Below are 9,058 nucleotides of genomic sequence, written 5' to 3'. Positions count from 1 at the left end.
TTAAGTGCAAAGCTTGACAAGATGTTCAGCATGCAAAAATCTGCCTTCGATCGAACCGGTTTAGGGTACGATTCTTCTTCTCCTAATATTGCTTCTTCTAGTACTACCATTTTTGTTTCTCCTACTAACAATATTGATTCTGAGAATAATGATGCTAAAATTGTGATAGGTAGTGAGAACATAGATAAGGGTAAATCTATCTTAGGAGCACCCCCTAAGCTTGCTAAGAAAGAAACCAAAAATCCTAGGCTAAGAAGAGTAATGCTCAAAAGTCTAAAGAGAAGAAACATCATCTCTGTCATCATTGTGACGCAGCTGGACATACTCGACCAAATTGCTATAAGTGGTTAGTCACTCAACAGAGCAACAACATGATTTTGTCAAGAAACCAGAATCAGCTTTCATCCTCTTTTGCACCTCTAGAAGATCTTCTCAAAGCCCTCATGTTCCTTTCGAACTTGAACGGTTTTGATTCTTTCTCCTCACCCTCAGTTCAAGGTTTTACTCAAAGGAAAGGTTCCTCCAAAGTGTAGAAGGAAAAGAGCTCCAAGTGATTTAGTCACTTTTTCTCTCTCTCTCCCTCTTTTTGTTATGTTTGCATTACTTGTGTGTTTGTGTTTTTTTGAGACAGTCTAGTTTTTATGCATTGCTTTATTTGACTTATTTTTGTTTGGTTGTTTTTCAGTTTTGTTTTTATTTTGTCTTTCTTTCATAAAAATAAAAATAAAAATTGAAAAATCAGAAAATTACAAAAACAGTGTGTGTTTGTGTACATTGGTACTTGTGCACCTTGAATGGCCAATGAAATAAAGTTTTCTAAATTTTGTATCTTTTGTAACTTAGATGAGCATCTCTATGCACAACTAAGCAAGTGAGCTTTGTGGATCTTTGTTTGTGATGCGTAAGATTAAGTGATCTCTTGTACTTAACACTCGTATCACTCTTTTTGACAGGAAGGACTAGAAAATCCTAAGAAAAAGGCATAAATAACCATCTCACCACTGTTGCCTGTCAATCATGAAATGACATCTTGTATGTTTCAGCATTGCAAAAGTGCAATGTCAAAAAGCTTAACATAATTGGATATTTCTTTTCTCTATCTTGTATGCCCATGCATGATATGCTTAACAAAAGAAAAATATGCAAAGAAAAACAAAAGCACAAAAATCAAAATACTTTATATATGATTGCAAGCGTGTATTCAAGGAGATGTGGGAGTTATAGGATGTACCTTAAAAGTGATGGTCTCCATCAAACAGTTATATGACTGTGTGTGAGTTAAAGTGATTTACTCATATATCAAATCGTCATAACATAAAGACACTTATGCAATTTTGTGATGTTTTCACACACAACACGCAATATTCTTTTCTACTTTTGATACATGTGCAAGTACAATGTGATTTGGCCATCATAAGGTTTACACGCACTAATGTATGCTCACTAAACTGTCTTAACTTGTTTTTGAAATATAAAATTGGTTAGATTTGTTTAGTGTGTATGTGTGTGTTTTGGATCTAAATGCATGACATTTTTCATCATTAAGAGATGATTTTGAGAGCTTAAAATGCTATTTGGATCTTTAGTTGAGTAGCATGCTTGATTGCATTCATATCTGTGCTTTCTCTTCCTTGAAAAATTGTTTTTAAGCAATCTCAATAGCTCATTGATAGCTCTCAACAAACAGGCTATCCATCAAGACTTTCTAGCTTTTCTTTATCGCAATCTCGATAGCTCTTGATAGCTATCTCGATCAATCGAGAAACTTTCTATCTCCTCAATAGCTACCTCGATCCATCGAGCTTCTTTGATACAAAATCTTTTGTTTGATCCTTGATAGTTGGTTCGACAGCTGAAAAGCGCCTTTTTAAAGCTCGATAGCTCTCGAAAGCTCTCGATCGATCGAGCTTTATGAAGATTCTATATAAAGAGCCATCACGATTTCTGCACTCATTTCCTTGATCTCTCTCAACACTTTCAGGATCTTCACCTCCCAAAACCTCTCTCACTCACTTTAAACCTCTTACCCACTCTTTTTTCGGTCTCAAGATCTTCTTTCCTCTATGGTATGATGCTTTCTCACTCATTTATCATGCATTTCATATCTTTTGACCTAACTTTTGGGGTTTTTGAAATCTTTTGGAATTTTTCAAAATTGTTGAGGTTTTTGATAAAATTTTGGGATGGATTTTTGTCAAAGTGATCTTTAAACTTCTTGCATTGCATCACATATGCATTATAACAATGTTTCATGCATTTTAGATGTATGTTTACTTTGTTGCTAGGTTGTGTGCTGGTAGGTTTGGATTGGACTGAGCCCATGATGAATTTACATTAGCCTGTCACATGTTCATGCATCTCATGCATACGTACCTTCAATTATATATATTTGGATATATGTGTTCCTTGGTACTTTTTTTATTGTCTCTCTCTTTCTCTCTTTCTCTTCCTTTTATGTTAGTTACATCATGTCACCTAAGCGTAAATCTGTTTCAGGGCATTTTCATCTTCTTCTCCTTCTGACCCTCTTCGTTCCAGGGCATTTTCATCTTCTTCTCCTTCTGACCCCACTCCTTTTCACGTACGGTTCCATGATGTGAGGCCAAATTGGACTTCTTTGAGAACTTTTCACAACGAGGCATTCATTCCGAACGCCAAGTTATTCTGTCCGATTTTTCTGACACTGATCTACCCACTGTCATTCACAGTAGGGGTTAGGAGTCACTATGTGGCATTCCAGTCACGTGTCCTTCCGTGATCATTCAGGAGTTCTACTCCAACATGCACGGATTTGGCACTTCTATACCCCAGTTCATCATTCGTGTTCGGGGTATACGCATGGTAGTTACTCTGGGTATTGTGTCCGAGGTACTACATGTTCCTAGGGTAGTGCATCCTGACTATCCTGGGTGTGAGCGTCTAAGGACTGTGTCCAAAGATGAACTCTCGTCTCATTTCTGTGAGACATCTTCTTTTTGGGGTGATCGTCAGTTCACCCGTTGCACGACCTTTGCTAAAGGTTCGAGGTTCCTTAACATGGTTATGACTTTTGTTCTCCATCCTCTCTCTCATTATAACACCATCATAGAGCCTCGTGCTCGCTTTTTTCTTTCCCTCATTGAGGATCTTACCATAGATTTCCCCTCTCACTTCATACTCTCCCTTCTAGATGTTTATAAGGATACGGCGACCAGTGATAAGTTCATCTTCCCTTCAGCTATCACGCGGCTCCTTCGCCACTTTTCTGTCTCCTATCATGAGTCTCCCCATTTCACTTTCATGTGTGCCATTGATGCTGCTACCGTTAAGCGAAGTTTTGCACAGCTTTGCTCGAGGCGAACTCCGACCGAGACGGTTGCTCCTCCAGCTTCTACCGCTCCATCCACCTCCGCTCCTTCATCTTCAGCGGGTGGAATGACACTTGAGGCCATCATGGCACAACTTGTGCGCATGGATGCTCGCCTTAACACACTTAGTGATGAGTTGTGTCAGGTGAACACCTGTGTTGGTCGTATTGCACGACGACAGGCTATGATGGGTGGTTTCTTCCTCTCCATCTCCACCAGCGTTCGTGGATGAGAGTGACGATGGCTCCGGCAGTGATGAGGATGATGATGCTGGCTCGCCTAGTGATGATGAGATGTCTACTTGATGTACTTACCCTTTGTCACTCGTGACAAAAAGGGGAAGTAGTTTTGGATATAAGAGTAGTCATACTCATAGGGGGAGGGATAGTTTAGGAGATAGGGGGAGTGTTCATATTTTTTAAGGGATGTAGTGAGGATTTTGATATATCTTTTTTTCTTTTCTTTCTATTTTAGATACATTGTTCATGTACCTTAGATCTTATGATCATGTTGTGATAGCAAACTTTGTACTTGTTGATATATACACATTGTGGCGTTGTTATTACAGTTCTTTCACCTATATTTACATATTTTGTTTCTTTTCTCTCTTTATACACGTGTTTCTTATTTATTGTATGCAATCTTTTATTTCATGTTTCACACAAAGATGCCTTGATGAGTTTTGTTTAAGTGTTTCAGAAATACAGGTTGTCAAAGTCTTCATTGCCATGAACTCTCTTCTTGCAAAGTTTTTCAAGAGTTTATGTTAGGATAGATTTTATTGTACTTAACAAGTGAATATGAGTTGAGTGATTTATGACTTCTCTCATATGTTCATTTGTTTGTTGTGATTTTGTCATGGATTGTCAAATGGAGAGATTGTTAGGACATATGTGATTGGATGTTAGGAACATATGTCAACATTTTATGTATTGGCTAATTCTTTGACAAAACGCACTTTACTTGTATTTGGATAGATCTAGAATGTGTTTAATGTTTCAAGGAGCAAGAGTTCAAGTCCAAGTATTGAAGCCATGTAAGTCTGTCCAATAATCAAGTGAGAAAGTGCTGGATTTTAAATCTCGACAACTAGTATCTATTGAGGTTTAAAAGCTGCTGAAACTTGTGGCTCAACAGCTAGCTCAATAGATGGCTATCTATCGAGATTTATGAAACTCAGTTTTTCCGGACTGTTTTTCATCCAATCCATGAGTATGTGTTTGGGCTTTCTTTTCTCACAATCCTAAACATATATAAGGATTATTTTAAGAGTCGTATCAGGTTGCACAGCCAAGAGCACAATTACACAAGAGTATAATTTCTCAAGTGTGACCAAAAAACCTAGTTTGCCCTAGTTCGTGAAGAAGCTGTTGTGTTTGTACACTGTAGGGTTTTGTGACCAAGCAACTTCGTGATCTTCATCAGTTGATGAACAAAAGAACTTTTCAGCCAACATCCTTCTCAAGTTGGTGATAAAGTCGCGTACTGGGATCCATGTATCTTTTGGTTAGTCACGTACTAGGAGCCGTGCAATACAAGGAGAGATTATTACTACAGAACAAGTCCAATTGGGTATTGAGGTAAGGGTTCAACTGTAGGTTAGTATAAGGTACTGAGATTCCTTTACTTGTAACCGCTTGTTTTGATAATAGTGGATTCTCGGTAGTAGTGACCTTAAAATCACCCGGTGGGGCTTTTGCCGTGTATGTTTTCCCCATTCGTAAACAAATCACCGTGTCATTTAATTTCTGCTGCATATTTAGTTATTTGGTGATTTGTTTGTGCTATCACGCTCATTGTATGTAATTGAACTTAATTAATTCACTTGGCTAATTAATTAGTTAATTCATCACAAGGGGTCAATACATCAACGCCATCCATTTTAGTCATTTCTGTTAGTGCCCTAACGGCAAAGTCTTAAGTGGCAGATGGAACTATTAAAATAATAATAATAAAATTATTTGGCATTAAAAAATGCCATGTCAACATCTAAATTTAAGAAATTAATTTATTAATATTAACTAAATAAAAAAAATTAATAACAGAATTAAAAACCAAAAATCACATGAATTGAGATTTAAGTGTGGCTTGAACAAGAGCAACAAGAACACAAACCCAGATCTAACACACAAACACACTCTCTTTCGCTTCTGGGTCTTTCTCTTTCATTTATACTCCAAACCACCGCCCTATCATAACTTTTACTTAAGATAACCTCAAAATCAAAACCCTCCATTTTCTTTAAAAAAAAAAATCAACCAAAAAAGCCCCAAACTCAAAAAAGCTCTCTCTCTCTCTCTCTCTCTCTCTCTCTCTCTCTCTCTCTCTCAGTTTGGACTCACAGGTTTTTCAGTTTCTTTCACTCTTTTTCTCTCTCTCTCTCTCTCTTTGTAAATTGGACACATCTAAGCAAAAAAGTGTCCTTCTCAGCAAATTTCCAAACCTCAAGGGGGCTTTAAAGAAACTTGCAATCGCCACTCCGATCTCTCTCTCGGTGCGAGAGATCGCCACCGTTTACTTTCTTGGTGAGACAACCCTAGCCAATCGAGTCTTCTCCGCCAAGTTTCCTTCCCTCTCCGCCAGCCTCTTTAGCAACCTCACCCGCGAGATTCTCATCCAGCTTCTCAAATCGTCGAGGGCATCGCCATGACCAAACGCTCTGCCAAGAAACTATTCAAGTTCCTCGACTCTTCAGCAACCTCACGCGTGCGAGTACTTGCTCTCTCCAGTCATCTCTAGTCTCTACTTTTCTTGGACTCACCCACTCAATCTCCCTTCTTCGATCTATGATGGTGTGAGGGTTTGAGTTGTTTGATGGTTAATATATCTGAGCTATGATTGAAATTGGTTTTAGGGTTTGGTTATGATGGATCTAGGTTCGGTAGTGGTGGATCTAGGGAAGAAGAACAAGAAAAGGAATGGAGATTTTGGGTGTGGCCTGTTATGGGTCTTTGATGATTTTGTTGGTTTGAGAAAATTGGGGCTTTGGGATTTATGAATTTGTATTTGAGCTAAATTTTTTGGGTTTATTTTGTGTTTGTTTCCTAAGAAAATATAGGTTTATGGGTTTGTTGGAGATTGGTTTGTTTACTGGGTTTATGGGTTTGATTTGCTGGAGAATTCGATGTTGTATGATTGATTAGTTATTCAATTATGGACTTTGTGAAAATCATGTGAATTAGTGATTTGCTAGAGAATTCGGTGTTGAATGATTGTTTGTAGTTTTTTTTTTTTTTTTAATTTGGGTTTGTGTTCTTGTTGTTCTTGTTCAGGACACACTTTTTAATTTTGTTTTTTTTAATTTTTTTTTTAGTTAAATTAATAAATTAATTTTTTTTAATTTAGATGCTGACATGAAATTTTTTAATGCCAAAATAAAATTTTTATTATTATTTTAATAGTTCCGTTTGCACCTAAGACTTTGTCGTTTGGGCCTAAGACTTTGTCGTTTGGGCACTGACAAAAAGGACTAAATAGGAACTAAAAGCAGTGAAAATAAAAAATAGGAACCAAAGTGAAAATAGCCTGAAGATATAGGGACGAAACTGTGGTTTTTGCCTAAATATAAATGCCATGCCATTTATTGTTGCTAAATTGTTGTTTTTACTTTTTATTATAGTTTGTCTTACATTGTCAGGATAAACCACATAGACCAAAAGAACATTCTGAACTTTTCAAAAAAAGAAATAAACATTCTGAAAATAATCGTGATCATCCCAGCCCTTCTGGAGAAGGGGAAAAACTGCTGGCTTTTTGTCATGGGTTGTGTTGATATGCAGCTGTTGAAATTGGATTATAGACTTCACAGATGCTACAGTATGTGATTTGCAGCCATAGGGTGTTGTGATAGTAGATTTATTGCCTCATTTTATTTTTTTTTATCATTGAAAGCTCTGAAGTTAGAAAAGCTTCTTCATTCTGGAAGTTTATTCTGCATGGGAATTTAGAAGCAGTTTTGCACATTACTCATTTAGAGCTTCAGATATCACGGTTACTTAACCATACTTTCTGATGCTAATACTTTTTACCTCCATGTACAATTGGAGTCAATAAATGAATTTGTAGATATTGGATGTTGAAATTATTGATCTATCTTATCCTCTCATTTTAACTATGGATCTATTGCAACTGTTTTACAAAAAGACATTTCTTGCAATGGAGTGGGGAAAAACCTTCTCTTGGACGAAGATGTCGGATGGTAGGATTAATTGTTGGACCAAAAGTCATTGTTCCCTCATTAAAGAAGTTAGTTCAGCATTGTTTTTTGTCCATAAAAGTTAGCAGGTCAAAATCATTTTTTTAAATCATGCGGGAAGTTTAGTTTTCGGCATTGGAGGCTGCCCAATTGTTGTGGCTGACTCAATATATTGTCTGGCCCTTGGGGTCTAGTCCTTTATAATCCTCATAGTATGTGTCTTTTCTTCCTTCTTAGCTGAGCATTTTAATGGGGTATGCCTTATTAGCGTTCTGATTCTGGTGCATTAAACAACCCAAACGCCCCATTGTAACAACATTGCAAGTAAAGGTCGATGTACCTAAGATCAGTAACAGTTCCAGCTTGACAATAGGAATTTGGTTTTTGACTTGGGAGGCTGTCCAGCTGTCCTTTCTCATTCAATAATATGGTCTAACCCTTTATCATTTTTTGTTAAGTGAGATGCCGGGATCCAACCCAGAAGTATACCGGTGGGGTGCCAAGACACCAAAAGCGTATCGACGTCTTGCCCTTCATCATTCTCACAGCATGAGCCTTTTCCATCTTTTTGCCCTTCATCATTCTCACAGCATGAGCCTTTTCCGTCTTTTTAATTGAGCATTTGAATGAGGCTTGCGTCATTAGCATTCTGATTCAGGTGAATGAAATGGTCTTAATGCCCTAGTTTGATGTACCTAAGATGATAGCTAGAAAGTTTGTTTTTGCCTTCTTTAATGCTTTGCCCAATTGTCCTAAATAATTTGGTTTAGCCCTTTATCTTTTTGCTCGTGTGAAGACGCAGGGATCATTAAACTCTATAGGTATGCATGGATCTATTCTTTCGGTCTTTCCTTTTAGCTGAACAATTGTGGTGGGTTTCAATTAGCTCAATTGATAAAGTTTTTTATTTTCGAATAAGAGATTTGAGTTCGATCCTCGTCTATACCAAAAACCAATTAGTATCTGATGAAGAACAATTATTAGAAGCGATGAAACTCTCTAAAAAACTATAAAAACTAAGCAGTTGAATGGAGTTACGGGTCATTAGCATTTTTAATTCTAATGCATGAAAAAAATTAACGCCTTTATATGTACATTATAAGTAAAAGTTTATTTAATTATATAACTAAGAAATCACATAAGACATTGGAACTCATTGGTTTTAGACTAAAGTATATTGTTGGCCCTTAAAATTTGGAGTTGTTTTCATTTTGACCATTCATGTCTCAGAATTTTAATTTAACCCTTCATGTTAGAGTTTATTTTCATATATTGACTATGTTATCCATTTTTATTAATAATCTAACGCTTGATAATATATTTTTCTACTTATAAGTTATAACAATGAAATTATTGCGTTGCACTAAATTTTAGTACTAGTATTTTATGAAATGGCTAAACATGAATGGCATTTAATAGTCATATTACTAACCAAAATCGACAATATAACCAATATGAAAATAGAATCAAAACTTTGTTTTTAATTTTACACTTATCTAATTCTCTTGTTGATGTA

This window comes from Castanea sativa, chromosome 2, assembly GCF_040712315.1.
Source record: "Castanea sativa cultivar Marrone di Chiusa Pesio chromosome 2, ASM4071231v1".
NCBI lineage: Eukaryota > Viridiplantae > Streptophyta > Magnoliopsida > Fagales > Fagaceae > Castanea > Castanea sativa.
The sequence above is the reverse complement of the archived record's forward strand: the minus strand, read 5'-3'. Positions refer to the sequence as shown.